At 43.9% G+C, this 10262-nt stretch overlaps 1 long non-coding RNA gene across 1 annotated transcript in view; it reads right to left on the bottom strand.

Moving 5' to 3' along the window:
• Positions 1 to 3373: 3373 nt before the first annotated feature.
• The window catches only part of LOC106037429 (uncharacterized), an 18949-nt gene continuing 12060 nt past the window's right edge, over positions 3374 to 10262 (bottom strand). Inside the window, exons 4-6 of the long non-coding RNA XR_007168281.2 lie at positions 9894 to 9932; positions 8187 to 8345; positions 3374 to 4623 (exon numbers count right to left, since the gene is read on the bottom strand). This is a non-coding gene — a long non-coding RNA (uncharacterized lncRNA). The remainder of the gene's footprint in view (positions 4624 to 8186; positions 8346 to 9893; positions 9933 to 10262) is intronic.

Below are 10262 nucleotides of genomic sequence, written 5' to 3'. Positions count from 1 at the left end.
CTCGGCTGGGTCCGGCTGCGGCCGCTGCGGCTCGTTACTGAGCTGCTGCCTGTGTTCGCCCAGCCTCAACTTCTCTTCCCTGAGCTTCCACCAGCACCATGTGACCAGCGCGAACGCCATTGGCTGCCAATTATACCCGCATTTGCATATTCATGGCGGAGGGGAGCGGGGAGGCGGCGGAGCTGACGGGGAGGGGGGGGGAGGCGGGAGGCGCCGCCGAGATCCTGCGCGCGCGCGCGCCGCCGCACCTGTCAGCGCGGCCCGCCCCGCCCCGCCGCGGGGCTCCCCGCCCCTCGCCACAGGGGCGGCCCGCCTCTCACGGCCCCTCACGGCCCCGCCGCCCTGCGGCCGGGGGCTGCGAGGGGCCCCGGGGGCTGAGCTCCCCGCTCCCGGCCCCGAGGGGCTCTCCCGAACGCTCGACCCCCGGCCTCGCCCCGCTGCTTTCCAGCCGGGCAGCACCCGTGCCGCTGCTCCCCTCGCACCTCCCCGCGCCGACCCGAGGGCCGCTGCGCCCACCCCCTGCCCGCCCGCGGGGAACGTCCCGGCCCCACGGGGAAGGGCCGGAGGCGGCCGCACCCCGCACAAAGACACGCAGGGCCGGGCCGCGGGGCAGGCCCCAGCCGCCCCCCCTCCAGCCGTGAGGGGATGAGCGGGGCTGGGGAGCGGGTAGCGCCGCGTCTGCCTCCGGGACCGCATCCAAAACACACAAAAGCAGCACTGTCGACATGAATCTTAGTTAACAATAATAATTAAGGAGCTAATAACATTCTCCAATGCTTTTACATTCGAGGGCTCTTTCCACACTTTTTCCTCCCATCTTAATTTGAACAATAGGCAAAGAGTCAGCCTTGGCTTTCACCCCAGTACTTAGAATTATTTGGGCAATACTGTTGCTTCACAGCACCACAGGTAAATTCCGAAATCCCTGTAACAAACCATTGCAAAACGCAAACATTTGTAAAGATCGTTACCTACCTTGATCAAAATAATCAGAAGTGTAAATCCATTTAATTCAGGGATGTACTTGGCCCTTTTGTCATTTAAAAAAAAATCCAAATACAGGACAGTGGCAGGTCTCCATATTGTTTTTAGAAAGACATTTGTGGCAGTTGCTTTTTAGCCTCTGCAAATATTTAATACACTATTACAAAATTATTCAGTTGTAGTGCACCATAAGTGGAGAAATTATTAGTTGAGAAGCAGCTTATTTTGAAAACAAATACTATCAAACTTGGAGACTCTCCATTCCATTATCTAGGCCTTCTCTGTGAGTTGTATATCTGTGAATGCAACTGGGATTAAAGTTTCTGAATGTCAGAAATCATAGCAGAAACTCCAAAAGGGATAAATAATTTTATGTATTAGTGCACACCAGTGGAACCAGACTATAAGAACTGGGATTTCAATCTCTACAAATAAGACAAAAACACAGATACCGTGTGTTTTTTTTTTTGTTTGATTTTTGTTTGTTTTTGTACTGCTGCATGTCAGTCTGTAAAGACAGCTCCTAGATATGAATAGATTTGCTAAGGACTGAATGGAAAATAAACTATTGGTACAAGGTGCCAGCTAATACCGCTAGGTCCCTGCACTGAGAACTTGATGAGGCCACCTATGCATTTCTCTCACATCAACGAGATGAGGTCAGAGACTAACTTTTGATTCCAGCTGACCTCAGCCAATTCAAACTGGCAACCCAGAGGCCCCACGTCCTACAGTGTCCTCAAGTCAGGCTGTATGAAATGCTAAACAATTAAAAGCTCATACTCTCACCATTTTTTATTTTAACTCCAGACTGCCAGAAACCTAAAAGCCAGTTCTCTCCCATCCAAACATAATATTTAAAGGTCAAGACAAAACTCTCTTGTTTCCAGTTTCAGAGGCTGACCTTTCCAAGGGCAGCAGCAGGCGAGGTTCACATACTCTCCTCTGTTGAGGGTTTTAGCTTTTGGAGCTTGCTCCTGCTGGACACCACAAGAGCTGAAGTCTAGCAATTTTCTGGGCACAACACAAGACATCTACTTAATTTAATGAGACTTTCTTTATTCCTGAAAATAATGGACACCATGGTTGCTAATGTGCATGAATGCAGCTAGAGTGGTTCTTTACGGCTACTCTGTACAAGCTGTGTTTGCACTGCTGACTACCTGGCAGCTATGGTGACAGACATTTGCTACATCTATAAAGTTCAAACTATGCTTGATTTTCAATTGAAATTACACTCATCTTAATTTCTTCAGCTGTGATAGGTAAAGAAATTGTCTCTATGGGGAAATTAATCAGAACAGCTACTGCAGATTAAGCTCTCCTACAACTAAGTATTTTGAAATCATTCCTACCTCGATATTCTATCCCACAGTAAATAGGAATGTTATCCTATAAGAATGGTTTTGGTCAATTTCTGACCGAACAGATTGGTGGTATTTTTCCCTGTTGTGCTGATAAATTATTATTTTTCTGTTCCTTGTCCTAACACAGCTTAACATCTAAGCTGTTGGCACTAACAGGATTTTAGCTCTAACAGTCTTACTTCTTAACACTTTTGTATTCCTTCATCTGTCACTTTTTTCTCACCTAGCTATTTTCTGACTTGAACAAGTAATATACCTGTGAGACTCTAGCCATGCTCTTTTAGGCACTAAAGGACGTCAGCTTCAGCACCAATTAGCCATCTGAATTTGGGACACGCTTGATACCTTAGTCAGAAAATATCTACTGAAAATCTGGATCAACAGCTAAATCCTGCACTCCCCCCTCCACATCTGTGGCTCCCTATCTCGGCCTTGTAATACAGCTGCCCTGATGACTTTCCTGCTTGATTTAAAAAGCTTCAGGCCAGAGCAGAAGCGGTAACCGTTCTATCACTGTAAAAATACTGATTAATTCGCTCAGCGAGTTGAGAAGTATAAGCCCTATTATATAGAAAAGCAGTTGCCACCAGGGCTAAGGGACTTGCTCACTACCACACAAGATAAAAGTTTCAGTAGCACAGTGAGGTTTCACAGGTGCTTATCTCTTAGCCAGCCATAAGTCTATACTGTCCCTGCCAGAAAGATGAAATCTCTCATTTCCATAAAGAATTCACGTGCAGTATGAAGGGTAAAAAAATGTGCTAAGTAACTTCCTCCTTCCACAGCTCCAGTAACTACATGGCAGAGTAAGAATACAGAGAATTATATTTGAGAGGGCAGAAGCTGAGCAAATTCAAGCCCTTTGATATTTTGTGCTGTATCAGGGATAAGTATTCTCACCCATCAGCAGTTAGCCACTCTTAAGCCAGACAGTAGAACAGGACAGGCTGCTTCTGCCAGTCTCACACAGCCCCTTCTGAAAAGAGGAAAAAAACAAACAAACAACAAAACAAATAAACAAGCCAGCCACAACAAAAGCAGACCAGTATGTTCCAGGATATTGCTCAGCAGCCCCCATTGTGTGTGTGATTTTGTAACTACACTACAAACTTCCACAAAACTGTAACTCAGCCCTTACAGGTTTCTGCCCCCTTCACCTGCTCCATACCCTTTCTGGAATCATTCCACTAAAGATGACGAAGAGTTTGAGAGTCTGATCCAAAACTTGCCTTAATAGCAGCCAACTCTCCTCTGCCTTCCAGGAGTTTGGGTTTACAAGTTAGAGGAAAGTAACTGTAACTAAGGTGCAAATCCCATATTGCTGTGGGCCTCCCAACTTTGTGTGAATCTCACATTTTCACAGGCTTCTGTGAATTCAAAAATTCCATTTTCAGTGTAAGGAACAGACAACAAATACATGCCCTGACTGCAGCACATCCTCTGCTGATTTATTGACTGTACACACATACTACAGTGTAATTGTCATTTTTAACCACAAAAAGCGAAAGCTGTATGCTTAGGAAAATAATTCAAGGAACGTCTGAGAATTTCATTAAGTCTTGTCATCTCTTCCACTTACTTCAGCAAATGAGGCCTATTAGCAAAGGGGTAAAGCGCAGCCAGCACCATTTTCTCTCCCCACCACATGGGTTAAGCCTTTGCCATGCATGACAGAGCCTGGGGAGGTGGGGTGAGCATGCACATCAGTCCAGCTGGTACCATGCTAGGAGAGATGTGAATCTCCAGTTCCTAGAAAGCTGCTGCCAGCAGGATACAACGTGAGGGCAGTGACAATGCACAAGCACAGCTCCACAAAACAGACTGTGACTGCCCCATTCTTGGCTCTTTCAAAGCCAGGAAAGAAACCACAAGCCTCAGGCCCTTGCAGGGCTGCCAGATGCTTCCATCAAAGCGTATCACGGCCCAAAGGGCTCCCAAGTACCTTTGGAAGGTTTTCATGTGAGCACGGCTAATAGTGCCCGTGGTCCAAAGGTGAGAGACAGATCACCACAGCCTGCGTAACAGCAGGCACAGTTTAATACCCATTTTGCTTTAAAAAATAATGCAAAGACTATGAGGAAGCGATTGGTTGCCTAAGATGGCGGATCATTTTGCAATAATGGTAGATAAGCAAAATTCTAACAAAACGTCTGCAAGAAGACATAAAATAAATCCACAAAGCAGCACTTTGAACGGCAAAACAAGCTGGAACAAATTTCCAGACAGGCAAAGCTTTCCATATGACAGCTGGTTTCAAAGTCCAAGAGTCTCTCTAGGGAAGAAAGAGCACTCAAAGTTTGAAAAAACAAAACAACAAACATTCTGATACTGCAAAAAGTAGTAAAAACTTAATTAAACTTAGTAGTCAAAATTCAGTAAATTCAGGAAGCTGGAGAAATGAGTTGCTATAAATACAAAGTTGAGAAAAAGAAATTAAAATACTGGACATACCTATACATATGCAGAGAGATACAAAACCAAAAGCATGTTCTTTAGCTAGGTACATCTTTGTGATCAAATTGCAAATAGCATCCGAATAAGACCCTGTATCTCTCACTGTGTTTTCCCCACAAAACTATTCTCTCTGTCTCATACATGCTGGGAGACAACAGAGCTTATTCTGGGGAGGAGAAAGGAATGGGAGAAGGATTTCTGGCTGTCTGAGGCAGGAGCTGTGTGTGCCAGGCAGTCACAGTTGCAGAAAACGGGGGCTCGGAGGCCGCAGTACAGGAGCCCTGGGGATGCTCTAACCTGTAGGTGCATTTGAGTTGACAACCAGCCAAGAACTGCGTGAAATTCCCTGTTACTTCCTTTTACTGGTCTTATGCTAAGTGTTGCTAAGCTGTACCTGGGAACCGGGCCAAATCAGCTTGGGATCTTTGGATGAAAGGCATTATAAAAAAATCCAGAGTATTACCCATGTGGAAAGCAACAATATGAATTAAATGAATGTGCAAAGTAGCAGGATTTGTTTTTTATTACATTTTACAAGGCAAAATATAAAGACAGACTAAAGAATTGCACCATGTGAGGAAAACTACATCTTTCTGCCTGGGTTTCTAAGAGGAAGAGTCATTAATGCAGTGTATCATTACCAAAACCGACACCTGAAAACACACATTTTTAAATAGACTGGAGACAACAGGGAATGGTTCAGAAAGTCGTTTTCCTAGGGTAGCATATACAGATCTGTGCTACCAAGAAGTGAACACCACCTCATCTATTACCAGTCGGCATTTATGACAGAGAGTACTCACGTAGGTTAGAGACCTACTCTGAACCAACAGGTTTCATCATGAAGGTGAAGCCTCGCTTGACTGTTTCACTTCTGGACACAGTTATGACTTTCTACTATATTCATGGCTTGCCTGCAACAGAAATTCTGCCTTACAGAGTTCAAAGTATCTCCCACAGAGAGAGTTTACCTAACCTGACCGTGCACTCCACATCCTGCTTGTGCCTGATCCAAAGCGGACCAGACCCTACTGTGAGTCAGGGAGTCTCAAACCTCATCCAGACCCATGATCCTCCAATTTTGGCTCTGTAAGTCACCCTTCAGCCCTCAGCATCATTTCAGTCCATGGGGGAACACCCACTGTCTCCAGCTGGCATGGTGTTGTGGCAAGAGGGTAGTGTCTTAGAAAAAAAAGATAGGGACATTCTCCAAAATACGTAGGAACACTACTGCATGGGATGTTAACTCTGTACTTAGTGCTTCTTGACTCGAGAATTACTGTTCTTGAACTGGAAATCTGATATATTAACATTTCCAACATTACTTTAATAGATCATTATTATCCCCTTGCTGGAACTGAACTCTTTCAGGCAATCAATAAATACATTTATCATCAGAAAACATCCTGCAATGAAAAATGCTTATGGTTAAATACAACACCTCTGCAAAATATTTTTTTCCCCCTGAAAAATTCAAAGTTTAATACTAATGGCCATTCTTCAGTGAAGACAGTTACAGAAGCAGAAAGAATCATCTACTTGGAACACAAGTGAGCTCTCACTGTCCCTGCTACAGACCTTCACCAGCATCGTCTATAGTCACCTGGCCTTCCTGCCTTGGTTTCCCCAAGCTGCGCAAGGGCTTATTTTGTTGTTGTCGTTCCTCCCCCCACCCCCAGTCCCAAAGCCACTCAAAACTGTGCCAAGCCCTCGCTAAAGAGGCAAGAGAAATCAACCCTGCCCTGTAGTTCTCTCAAGCTAATTTCAGACATGATGTAATGAGTGGGTGGTAACAATACAACAAGGCAGGACAGGAGAGAAAGGCCCAAACAGCACTGTTGCTGCTAGAAGGAAACTGAGCAAAGAGCAAGTGCAAGCGAGAATAAAACACAGAGTCTTTCATTCTTCAATAACGTGGCGTTTTGTTTTTTATATATAACAAGGAAGAGGAAGCAAACGCTCATCTCCTTAGGTATCTGGTAGGTGTTTGGAAGAAACAAGTTTCCAGAAAGAACTTGCTAGGCAGGGATACAGCCTTTGTCTTGCTAGACCAGCTAGCTCTGTGCAGTGTTACATGAAAAAAGGAGACGGCAGGAACAGGCAGTGCAGTGCAGCAGAATTGCCAGCAGGACAGACCGGATGGGAAATTCAAAGAACTGAGACACAGCAGCAAGCAAGAAATAGGTCTGCAGAGTCTTGAAGAGTCGGCTTGGATCTGATGGAGTAAAGAAAAAAAAAAAAGGGCACAAGGTGGAAAGCCTGTGTGACTGAAAGGGCAGCAAGGTGTTCCCAGCAGGTGCTTGCCCCTGGGTCTGAAGATATTTGCATTTGCCTCTGTCAAATTGGGTATTTATGCCAGATAGGAACATAGATGAGATACCGATGCTTTATGTAATTTCTCTTTTCTGTCTCAAGATTTACCCGTGACAGAAGATGCTGTACTTACTCTGGACTAAGTGGAGGAAAACCAAACCAAAATAAATAAATATTCTGCCCTCTCTGTTCCTGTTCAGCGCTGCTGACCTTGCTCAGTACAGCCTGAATTGCTGAACTTCCTGATCTCTCAGGTCCCGATTTTGTCACTTCCTTGCACTTGCGCAATTTGTGTGTGTGTTAAGTTTGAAGGTTTGCTGGCAGCAAAGGAGAACTTCAAATCCAGACACTTCTCCTGTTTACTTGCTGTGTGCTCTTATCTCCTTTTGGATATGAATGCAACCTCAAACTGGAGAGGTTTACAAGAACAGAGTTTTCACTTCCTTTCAGAAGCTTTTGGCAATTTCTAAGAGCTGAAAGGTAATTATTTTGGCACAAAGAGGCACCAAAGAATCTTTTAACTATGGCATTCCTGTATAAGGTTTCCTTGACACTTTTGTCTGAGAGGAAAGAAGAAAGAAAGGAGTAATAAAAAGCCCACATTTATCTTTTTGAGATACAGAACAGCTTCACCACAAGAAGGAATTAAATAGGCAAGAATTCTTCAGGTTGGGAAAAAAAAAATGACTGCAGAGGGAAATGATAGCTATAAAATCCTGAATGGAGAAGGTATGTACAGAATAATTGTTCACATTCTCTTACGGTATAAAAGCTGAAGGGGCATCCAACAAAGTCATTAAGCAGCAGGTTTAAAACAAACACCCAAAAGGATGTATTTTTTCATACCGCCCATAATTGCATAGTGGCAGTCATTGCCTTAAGAGACTGTGGAGACTGAAAATGGATTTTAAAAGACATTACGTAAATTCTTGGGGGACAGTGTGATCAATAGGAAATAAAGTAGCTAAGATGAAATGTTGGGGTTTTCAAATCCTTACCCTGCTGATTTCTGAAAGCCAAGAGGATATACCAAGCCAAGATTATTTTACGTGTGTACTTTTTCCTCACCTCTAACCATCTGCCACCGGCTGATCCTGGAAACAGCGTGGCAGTTCCTGTTACTCAGTGCAGAGCTACAAGGACGAGTGTTGCACATCAGTAATGAGCAGCGAACAGTTCTCTGCATTCTCCTGGTTGGCTCTTCTGTATCTTCTGGCAGGCTTCTTCCTAGGGTAGGAAATACTTTTGGCAGAGCTTCACAATCCAACCCTCCCCCCATTTTCCCTGCTGCAACCATACTAATAATTGTGCAGAGAGAGAATATTGCATTCACTCTTCCTAGTGAAGTGCAAATCTCAGATTAAAAAAAAAAGGAAAGATGTAATTCTATGTTTTCATATTTAATTGTAGCCTCTGTATCTCATATTCAGTTTTCAAAGGGTAGAAAACGCAGCTGTCCTCCATTCTCGGTGGGAAAGCTCCCCAGTCCCCAATAACGGTTTGATACTCTCCACAATACAGTAGAGACAAATTAAGGCCATCAAACAACAGCTCTCCATAATCCAGTGAAAGTAACAATTTACCTCAGACAGCAAAAAGACAAGGAAAAATACAAACAAAAGAAAAAAAAAGTACCATGCTGAAGTTACTCAGTTTCATTTTTAAAAAAGTAACTTTAATGAAAGATTTTATATTCAATATTTATAAGAGACAAGAATTTGCAATTATGATTATGCACAGCTTTTTTAAAAAAGCTGTAATAATGCCAATTCTCTTCCAAACAATTTCAGAACAGTCAGAAACATTTTCAAACTTCAATTATTCCCTATTCAGCTAAATCTATTGTGTTTGCAAGGAAAGTCCAACTGAACTGGGAGTTTGTGCCAGTTATTTCCCATGTCACAACATGCTCATTTGTCACCCCAACACTTCTCCAGCTTTGCGCAACGCATACTCTACAGCCCCCCCGAGCCAAGGGCAGGCAGCTTGTCCCTTATCCCCCAGCTGCCCTACCCTTGCCTGCTGCCCCCTTCGATCTCCCCTTCCTCCCAACACATGTTCCTCCTGCTCCCTCATTTTATCATCTAGCAGCAGGGCAGAAAAGAAATAAGAGAAGAAAGCAGCAGAGAAAGGGGGAGGGAACAGGACATGGTGGGTGATTGGTGCTGGACACAGACTTTACGCATACATAAGAGAGGATTGAAAATTCAAGGGGGGAGACCACAAAAGCGTAGTGATGGTCCAGCACAGCAGAAATACACGATGAGCCGCTGATGACTCAAGGTTTCCATAGCACTTGTATTCTCAGCTTTGGAGCACACTAAACAAAAAATACAAAGCAAGTGGTACTTGCACTAAGGCAGGGGGGTCCTAGGTTGCCCAGTGCTACGACAAGCTTGGTTCCCCTGGGAAGAAAATTGCCAGTAGTGGACTGGGCCTTTTATGGGTTAGCATCTCAGTGCCAATGATTTGGATATTCCTACCAGGACCACACAGCCCTTCTGTCCCTCTCCTCAGTTCCTACTTGTATTAAGCAACACAGACAGAAGAGAAAGTAAAACTGCAGGAAAACAGAACTAAGTAAAAAGTAAAACAGGGGAAAACACTTGAATAAGTAGTCCTGAAAAACGTAGATCAGAAGGTGAACAAGCACAGGAAGAAGCACAGTTCTAACAAGACTCCTATTTTTTTAGAAAGAGACAGAACTACACAAAATATATAAATTATTCAACTGAAACCATAAATTACCCTTTGATACGCATAACAGGAACTTACCTGAACCATGCAGCAAGCACCCACAGTCACCTTATAAATCTAAAACAAGCATACAGGTAGAAGCTAACTTTCTTACTTTAAGAATTATCACCTATATATATTTAGCTATCAGACTAATTAACACAAAAATTAATAACATAGAGTACTAAAGCACACCACTTCAGACCCCCTAGCAACAAAGGAAAAAGCAACCTCAGTCTCCCAAAAAGAATTTCAGTGAAATACAGACATTTCAGTTAATGGGCTTTGGCTGGGGGCATTTTTGCTCTAGGCAGTTTAGCCTAGTGGACTTTGAGCTTAATTCTCGGAGGTATCAATCACTTGAAGCTCCTAGATGAACCCAATAGGATCAGGGCCAGCTGCCCTGAA

This window comes from Anser cygnoides, chromosome 13 (genome assembly GCF_040182565.1).
Source record: "Anser cygnoides isolate HZ-2024a breed goose chromosome 13, Taihu_goose_T2T_genome, whole genome shotgun sequence".
In the NCBI taxonomy this organism is placed as follows: Eukaryota; Metazoa; Chordata; class Aves; order Anseriformes; family Anatidae; genus Anser; species Anser cygnoides.
This window is presented reverse-complemented; position numbering and strand designations above follow the sequence as displayed.